The sequence below is a fragment of the Rhipicephalus sanguineus genome, chromosome 8, assembly GCF_013339695.2.
Source record: "Rhipicephalus sanguineus isolate Rsan-2018 chromosome 8, BIME_Rsan_1.4, whole genome shotgun sequence".
NCBI lineage: Eukaryota > Metazoa > Arthropoda > Arachnida > Ixodida > Ixodidae > Rhipicephalus > Rhipicephalus sanguineus.
Window position 1 is genome coordinate 107,856,459 of NC_051183.1, and position 6,446 is coordinate 107,862,904.

The 6,446-nt window shown below is 54.2% G+C and overlaps 1 pseudogene; it reads right to left on the minus strand.

Moving 5' to 3' along the window:
* Positions 1-2,063: 2,063 nt before the first annotated feature.
* On the minus strand, positions 2,064-3,611 carry LOC119403427 (uncharacterized; annotated as a pseudogene).
* Positions 3,612-6,446: the final 2,835 nt, after the last annotated feature.

A 6,446-nucleotide genomic window follows, 5' to 3' on the forward strand; every position in this document is an offset into this window, starting at 1 on the left:
CGCGAGCTTCTCTGCCACTCCGATCATTACCAGGTTGAACAGCATCGGCGAGATGACCGACCCCTGCGGTGTGCCAGTGCTCCCGAGCTTCTTCTCTTGCGTTTGTAGGTCGCCTGCTCGCAGCTCGGCGGTCCTGTCCGTGAGGAAGTCCTTAATGTAGTTGTAGGATCTCTCACCCATGTTGAGATTTGAGACTTGGGACAGGATCGCCGAGTGTTTCACCTTGTCGAAGGCGCTCTGCAGGTCGAGCCCCAGGATTGCCTTGTTGTCGCGTGCGCTGCCATCGCCGTCGATGATTTGGTATTTGAGCTGCAGCATCGCGTCCTGCGTGCTCAGGTGCTGTCTGAAGCCGATTACCGTGGCCGGGTACAGCCCTTCTCGTTCCAGGTAATCTTGCCACCTGTTGAGCAGGACGTGCTCCAGCACCTTGCCCACGCAGGACGTGAGCGAGATGGGCCGGAGGTTGTCCGTGTCCGGTGGCTTCCCCGGCTTGGGAATCAGAATGGTCTTGGCTGTCTTCCACTGCTTCGGCAGCTCGCCCGCTTTCCAGCACTTGTTGAAGTACTTTGCTAGGTTCTCAATGGAGCCGTCGTCGAGGTTCTTCAGCGCCTTGTTCGTGACGAGGTCCGGGCCGGCCGCCGACCGGCTGTTGAGGCCGTGCAGGGCCGCGCGGACTTCCTCGACGTCAATATCGCGATCGAGGTTCGCGTTGGGTTGGCCGCCGTACGGCGCGTGTTGTTCGGTGGGTGTAGTTGGCAGATATTTGTCGTTGATACGCCTGGTGACTTCATCGGCGCCGTGTACCGAGACCGCCCGATGTATGAGCTTGGCGAGTCTGTCCCTTTGGTGTGACTTGGTCTTGGTTTCGTCGAGCAGATGCCGCAGCAGGTTCCACGTCTTCCCGCTGTGCATCTGCCCGTCTGCTGCGTTGCAGATCTCGTTCCACTGTTGCGCGCATAGCACGCGGCAGTGATCTTCGATCGCTCGGTTGAGCTCCGCCACCTGCTTTCTGAGTCTGCGGTTGAGCCGTTGTTTCTTCCATCGATTGAGTATCGACTGTTTGGCCTCGATGAGATGCGCTAGCCGGCTGTCTACTTTGTCTATCTCCGCGTCCGTTTTAATTTCTTTCGTCGCGTCGCGTACGTTCTTGGTGATTTCGGCCGTCCACGAGTTGATGTCTTCGATCTCGTCGTCACCGTCTTCCCTCTGGTTTCTGGTGTGTCGGAAGGCATCCCAGTCTATCCATCTGTGTGTTCTGTTGCTGGTGTCGTTGTGTTCTGGTATGCCGATTTCCACGATGGTGTGGTCACTGCCGAGGTCGGCCCCCGTGTTTCTCCAGGTGATCGCGCCCCGGACGTCGTTCTTGACGAACGTGAGGTCCGGAGTGGTGTCGCGGGACACGGAGTTACCGATTCTCGTCGGATGCGTCGGGTCCGTGATGAGGGTGAACTCGAGTTCCGTGGCGTCTTGGTACAGGTCGCGGCCCTTTGCTGTGTACTTGTTGTAGCCCCAGGCTGGGTTCATCGCGTTGAAGTCACCGCACGCGATCAGCGTGTTGCGGCCCGCCGCGGTGCTGGCTCTGTGCAGTAGTGTCTTGAATCTCTCTTTTCTCTTCGATGGGTTGCTGTAGACGTTCAGCAGAAATATGCTTCCTTTTCTCTTCTTGCCCGGGATGATTTCGGTGAGTGTGTGCTCGATCTTGATAGTGTTGTGGAGCTCGTGTTCGACGAACGTGAGTCCCTTCCTGACCAGGGTGCACAGGCCTCTGCCGTCGGGTGGGCCCTTGTGCACTCTGTAGCCGGGGAGTGACGGTGCGTCAATGAGTGTCTCTTGTAGTAGTATCACGTCCGGCTTGCGCGCGGCGCGTGCAATGTGCTGCTGGATGACTGCCTTCTTCCTTCCGAAGCCGCGACAGTTCCACTGCCACACTGTTACGCCTGTTGCTGCTGCTGCGTTGGCGGCCATAATTGCGTTGGCGCGTATGCGGTTCCTTGGTTGGGTGGATGTAGCGCGAAAATGGGCGCAAACGTCGGGTGGCTCACGATCGGCTGTAGGGTCCTTTCGATGTAGGCGAATCTGTTTATGTTCTCAGCTTGGTAGTTATCCACTGTTTGTTTCATTGCTGTCACTGCTGCGATGTTCGCCGTGAGTAGCTCTTCGAGTTTGGTGAATCTCGCTTCGAATTTGGCTTCGAGGTTCTCGTTGCGGTCGTTTTCTTTTTGCTTGCGCGGGGCCTCGATGGCTCGCTTCTTCTGTGCCGGTTCCTCTACGGCTGCCTCCTGGTTCTTCGTGCTTGTTTCCTCTGTCTCTCTTGAGCTTGGCGTGGGTCTCTGTGGAGACTCGTTGTTGCATAGCAGCAGCTTACGGATCTCAGCAATCTCTCTCGAGAGGTTGTTAATAGTTGTTCGCAGCGCCGCGTTTTCTTGCCTTAAGGTCTCGTTGGCTTCTCGCACCTTGTTCATATCGTCTTTCTTCGCGGCTTCCGTGATTTTCTGCGCGCTCCTTGTATTGTTCCCTTTCGCTGCGTCGACCCAGCCTACTCGTTCATGTGATGGTGACCTTTTCTTGCTGCTGTCTCTGGATTTTGGCGCGCGATTCTTCGATGGAGTCCTTGACTTTTGCACAGCTGACGGCTTGTCGAGTGGCGGGAAATCGCTTTCCGGCAGCAGCTGGAGTTCGGCCTGTCGCCGTACCCATTGTCGCTTGCGCACAACGTAAGGCATCTTGTATTTTGCCTTGCACGTTCGGTCTCCGGTCGAGTGTTCGCCCCCGCACAGCTTACATTTTGGGGTACAGCTATGGTCTTCCTTGGGGTTCGCGAGCCCGCAGGCCAGGCACGTCTTGATTGTGGGTGTCGGGCACACGTCCTTACGGTGTCCCACTCGGCCGCACTGGTGGCAAACGTCGATCTGTTTCCTGTAGAGGTGGCAAGGTATCAGGGTGACTCCGTATCGGACGAAGTTCGGTACCTTGGGTCCCTGGAACACCACGATCGCGGAGGTCGTGCTGCCGATCCTCTTTGCGCCCACTGCTAGTGGGTTCCTCTCGTTGACAATATTTCTATCGAGCTCTTCGGCGTTCGCGTCGGTGGGGATGCCTTTGATGACGCCTTTTACGGTGTCGTGAGGTGCCGTGCGATATGCGCTGACTTCGTAGAGTTTGCCTTGAATAGAGATTTCATGGATTGTAGCGTACCTTGCTGCGTTGTTTTCGTTCGGTGTACTGACGACCATAATATTCTGTTGCGTGTTGGGGCAGATGGTGTCCGCCGCGCTTTCCCTCGCTCGTGATCTTGGCCGCGGCGAGTATGGCCGTGGCGACGGTGGTGGTGCGGTCTTGACGATGTCCAGTCCCCCTCTGGGTCTGACGACTATCTTGCTCTCTTCCAGCGGCATGGCTGGCATGCGTGCGGCCTTGATGACCGAGGCTCTCACGTTTTTGTTGAATTTCGATTTCGGGCTTGCTTGACTCCCGCCGGATCCGTCGGGCATGCCACTGGCGGGGGCCCGCCGGCGCAGCCTCGACATACGCTCCCCCGCGAGCGTCCATCCGGCCTCGTTGTGGTACTCCTCTGGTGTTATTTCTTCTCCTTGAACTTGAACGCGCATTTCGTTGTCCACGATCACTGTTGTCCGAGCGGACGCCTCCATCTCAGAGCTGACGAGCGGCCGCCACCGAGCAGTACGGCAGACGGCGACCGGCGCGACGGTGCCAGGCCTAGCGCCCGCGGAGCACGCCTAGGCCTAGCAGTCCTTCGCACGGCGGCGGTAGAAGAAGTCCCGAAATTTGACAAAAAAAGCGTACCTCAGGGGTCAGCTGGTATCAGTCGATGCCTCTCGTCATCACGGACACATTGGTGGAGGAAAAAATTTTGGTTCGAGGTACTTGGCACTGCGTAATTGGTCAGCAACGGCGGAGCCGATGCAAACACGTCTGCTCGCCTCGGCGATCGCAGCGCCCTCCTCATGAGCCGAGAGGAACTGTTTGACACACTATACGTCACCGCTGACAACTTGAGTGATTTATTATTTCCTCCCTTTCCTTCCTTCAACTAAGAGTGACCACGATGATTTTGGATGTTCGCATAGCGCTGTATTTGGTCATAAGCCCTGACGAAGACCGGTCCTCCGGTCGAAACCGTTGGCAAATAAAATTAAGACAACCGCTTAGTTGTGTCTCTTCTCTCTCTCTCTCTCTCTCTCTCTATTAGTGTGAAAGCCCTCGAGCAGTTCTCGAGTCAACGCATCCCGGCTCCTTCCATGTATGCGCGTGTTATCAAACTGCGGTACGGAGCCCAACAAGGCACAGACTAATGGCGAGTGCGACCATATTTTTTACGTTGCGATGTTTGTGTGGCATTGCGCGGGAAGAACCACACCACTCGGCTGCTATGTACGAAGTGCTTTATTTTTGCACAACGGCGCCAGTTTGCGAAGGCGCTGTCCGTGCGCTGCGTCCTTGAAGGGGAAAAAGTAACCCAATATCCCTTTCGCTGTGGCCGCGCGGCTGAGTGACCGGAAGCCGGTGCTTGCCAGTCCTGAAGAGGCGGCACACCTTCTTGCCGGGAGCGGCAGTGCGTCGCTTGTAAGACATCACACATGTCCCGTACTTAATTGATAAAAAAGTGTTCCCTTAGCATGTGTTCACCGCTGTTATATTAGGAAATCAATAGTTTTGTTTAGCTGCGCTCTAGGTACCCTGGTTGTGATCTGCGTTTCAATGTCTTATTTTGTTTTCCTTCCACGTGCGGTTAGTATCTAGGTCTGCGCATATTTTGAATGCCTTTATATTCTGTGTACTTCCGAAAAATATAATTAGTTGTTAGCTGTCGCTCTTTCTGTTTCTTCGTTCTTCTCGTTCCTAACGTTTGCCAGGTCTGTCATCTAGCTATGCAACAACTAACTAGCCCAACACACCGTGCTATAAAAAAACCAAATGGCAGCTCCACTACTTTGAAACCCGAGGAAGTGCGTAGCACGGACACCCAGCGATTCCCGTTCATAGAGTCCCCACTGATCCGTTTACGGCACCGACGATGACGTCAATGTTTAAGGTAAGCATGCAGAGTTTCCCCGGCATGCGCACTGCTTTTTGATGCGCTTTATCGACTTCCTGCTTGTTACGGCAGTTGTGATAGGTATCGTCTGCAGCGAGTTCCGTCAGGTTGCTTCCCCTTTAACATGCTGCAGTCAAGCGCCGGCGAAGTGCACGTGGGAGGAGCTATCACAGTTCTGGCTAAAGTCCCTATACCTTCGGAAAAGTACAGCTTTCTCTTGATCTACGCCGCTTCCTCCTCTCCACGCCTCTGATAGGGGCGACTGCGGTCACGTGGTAGCGCGCGCCCTCTTTCTCGGTATTTTGTCTCCTTCGCCTCTCGGCGCCATGTTGAACGCTCCGACGTGCCATGCGCTGTGTGTTCGCCCCATGTGAAGTGCACGAAGTTTGAAGCGTACGTGTGCGTCTCGCTCGTATTGTCGCGATGCCGGGTTGCTGTGCGTTTGGCTGCCATAACCGTGACACCTATGTGAAAAAGTTTTTTTTGCATTCCGTGCGGAAAAGAAAATGCAGGTCGTCGAAAAATCTGGCTCCGCAGAATCGGTCGAGCAAACTTCGAGCCGAGATCGGCGCGGCTTTGTGAGGTAAGTGCTCGTGCGTTTTTACTCTTGACAGGCGTCTTGCTTTGCCGTGTGAGATATGTCACGCGAAAGATATGTCACTCAATGTCACGCGAAATTTCGTGTTATTTGTCATGCACCAAGGCAGTCACTTTCTCGAGCAAGTGACTGTCTTGAACGCCACATGGTCGACATTTTCAGAGGCCTCCACTACGGCGTGCCTCCTGATCATATCACGGTTTTGGCACGTAAAACCCCATATATTAATAACTCTGAAAGAACGAATGTCGTGCACTAGAACACTAGGTTGTGTTCCACATATTCTACTAACCTTTCACTGTGATGTGCGGATGGAAGGGCGAAGACGGAGCGAGCGTCGGAAGGAAAGTGCGATAGCAAAAAAAAAAAAAAAAAGAACCTAGCGCGCAGGATTTATCGAAAGCTGTCCATTTGCGTGCAGCTCCTCCATCATATTGTCTAATTTGGCGAACTACTTCTGGGTGACAGTCAGAACGTTTTGAAAATTCGGAACATGAGCGCGGCTTTAGTTCAGCGAACCGCGGCTCATCGGCCGGCGTGTCATCATGAATTATCGCGTCACAGATTTAGCGCATAAGTTTCAACACGCTGCGGTAGTTGCAGCAGATGCCTGTTTGACGCGCAGTAGATCAAAGCAATAAATTTAAAATTTCAATTAAAGCGCAGCCATGCGCTTATTTTAATAAACGTTCATTCATGTTTAGAACGTTCTCCGACGCTTATGGTGTTTTGCTGCAGTGATAAGATTTCCACCTAACTTGAGTAAAGTGCGTTGGGGGGCTAGTTGGTATG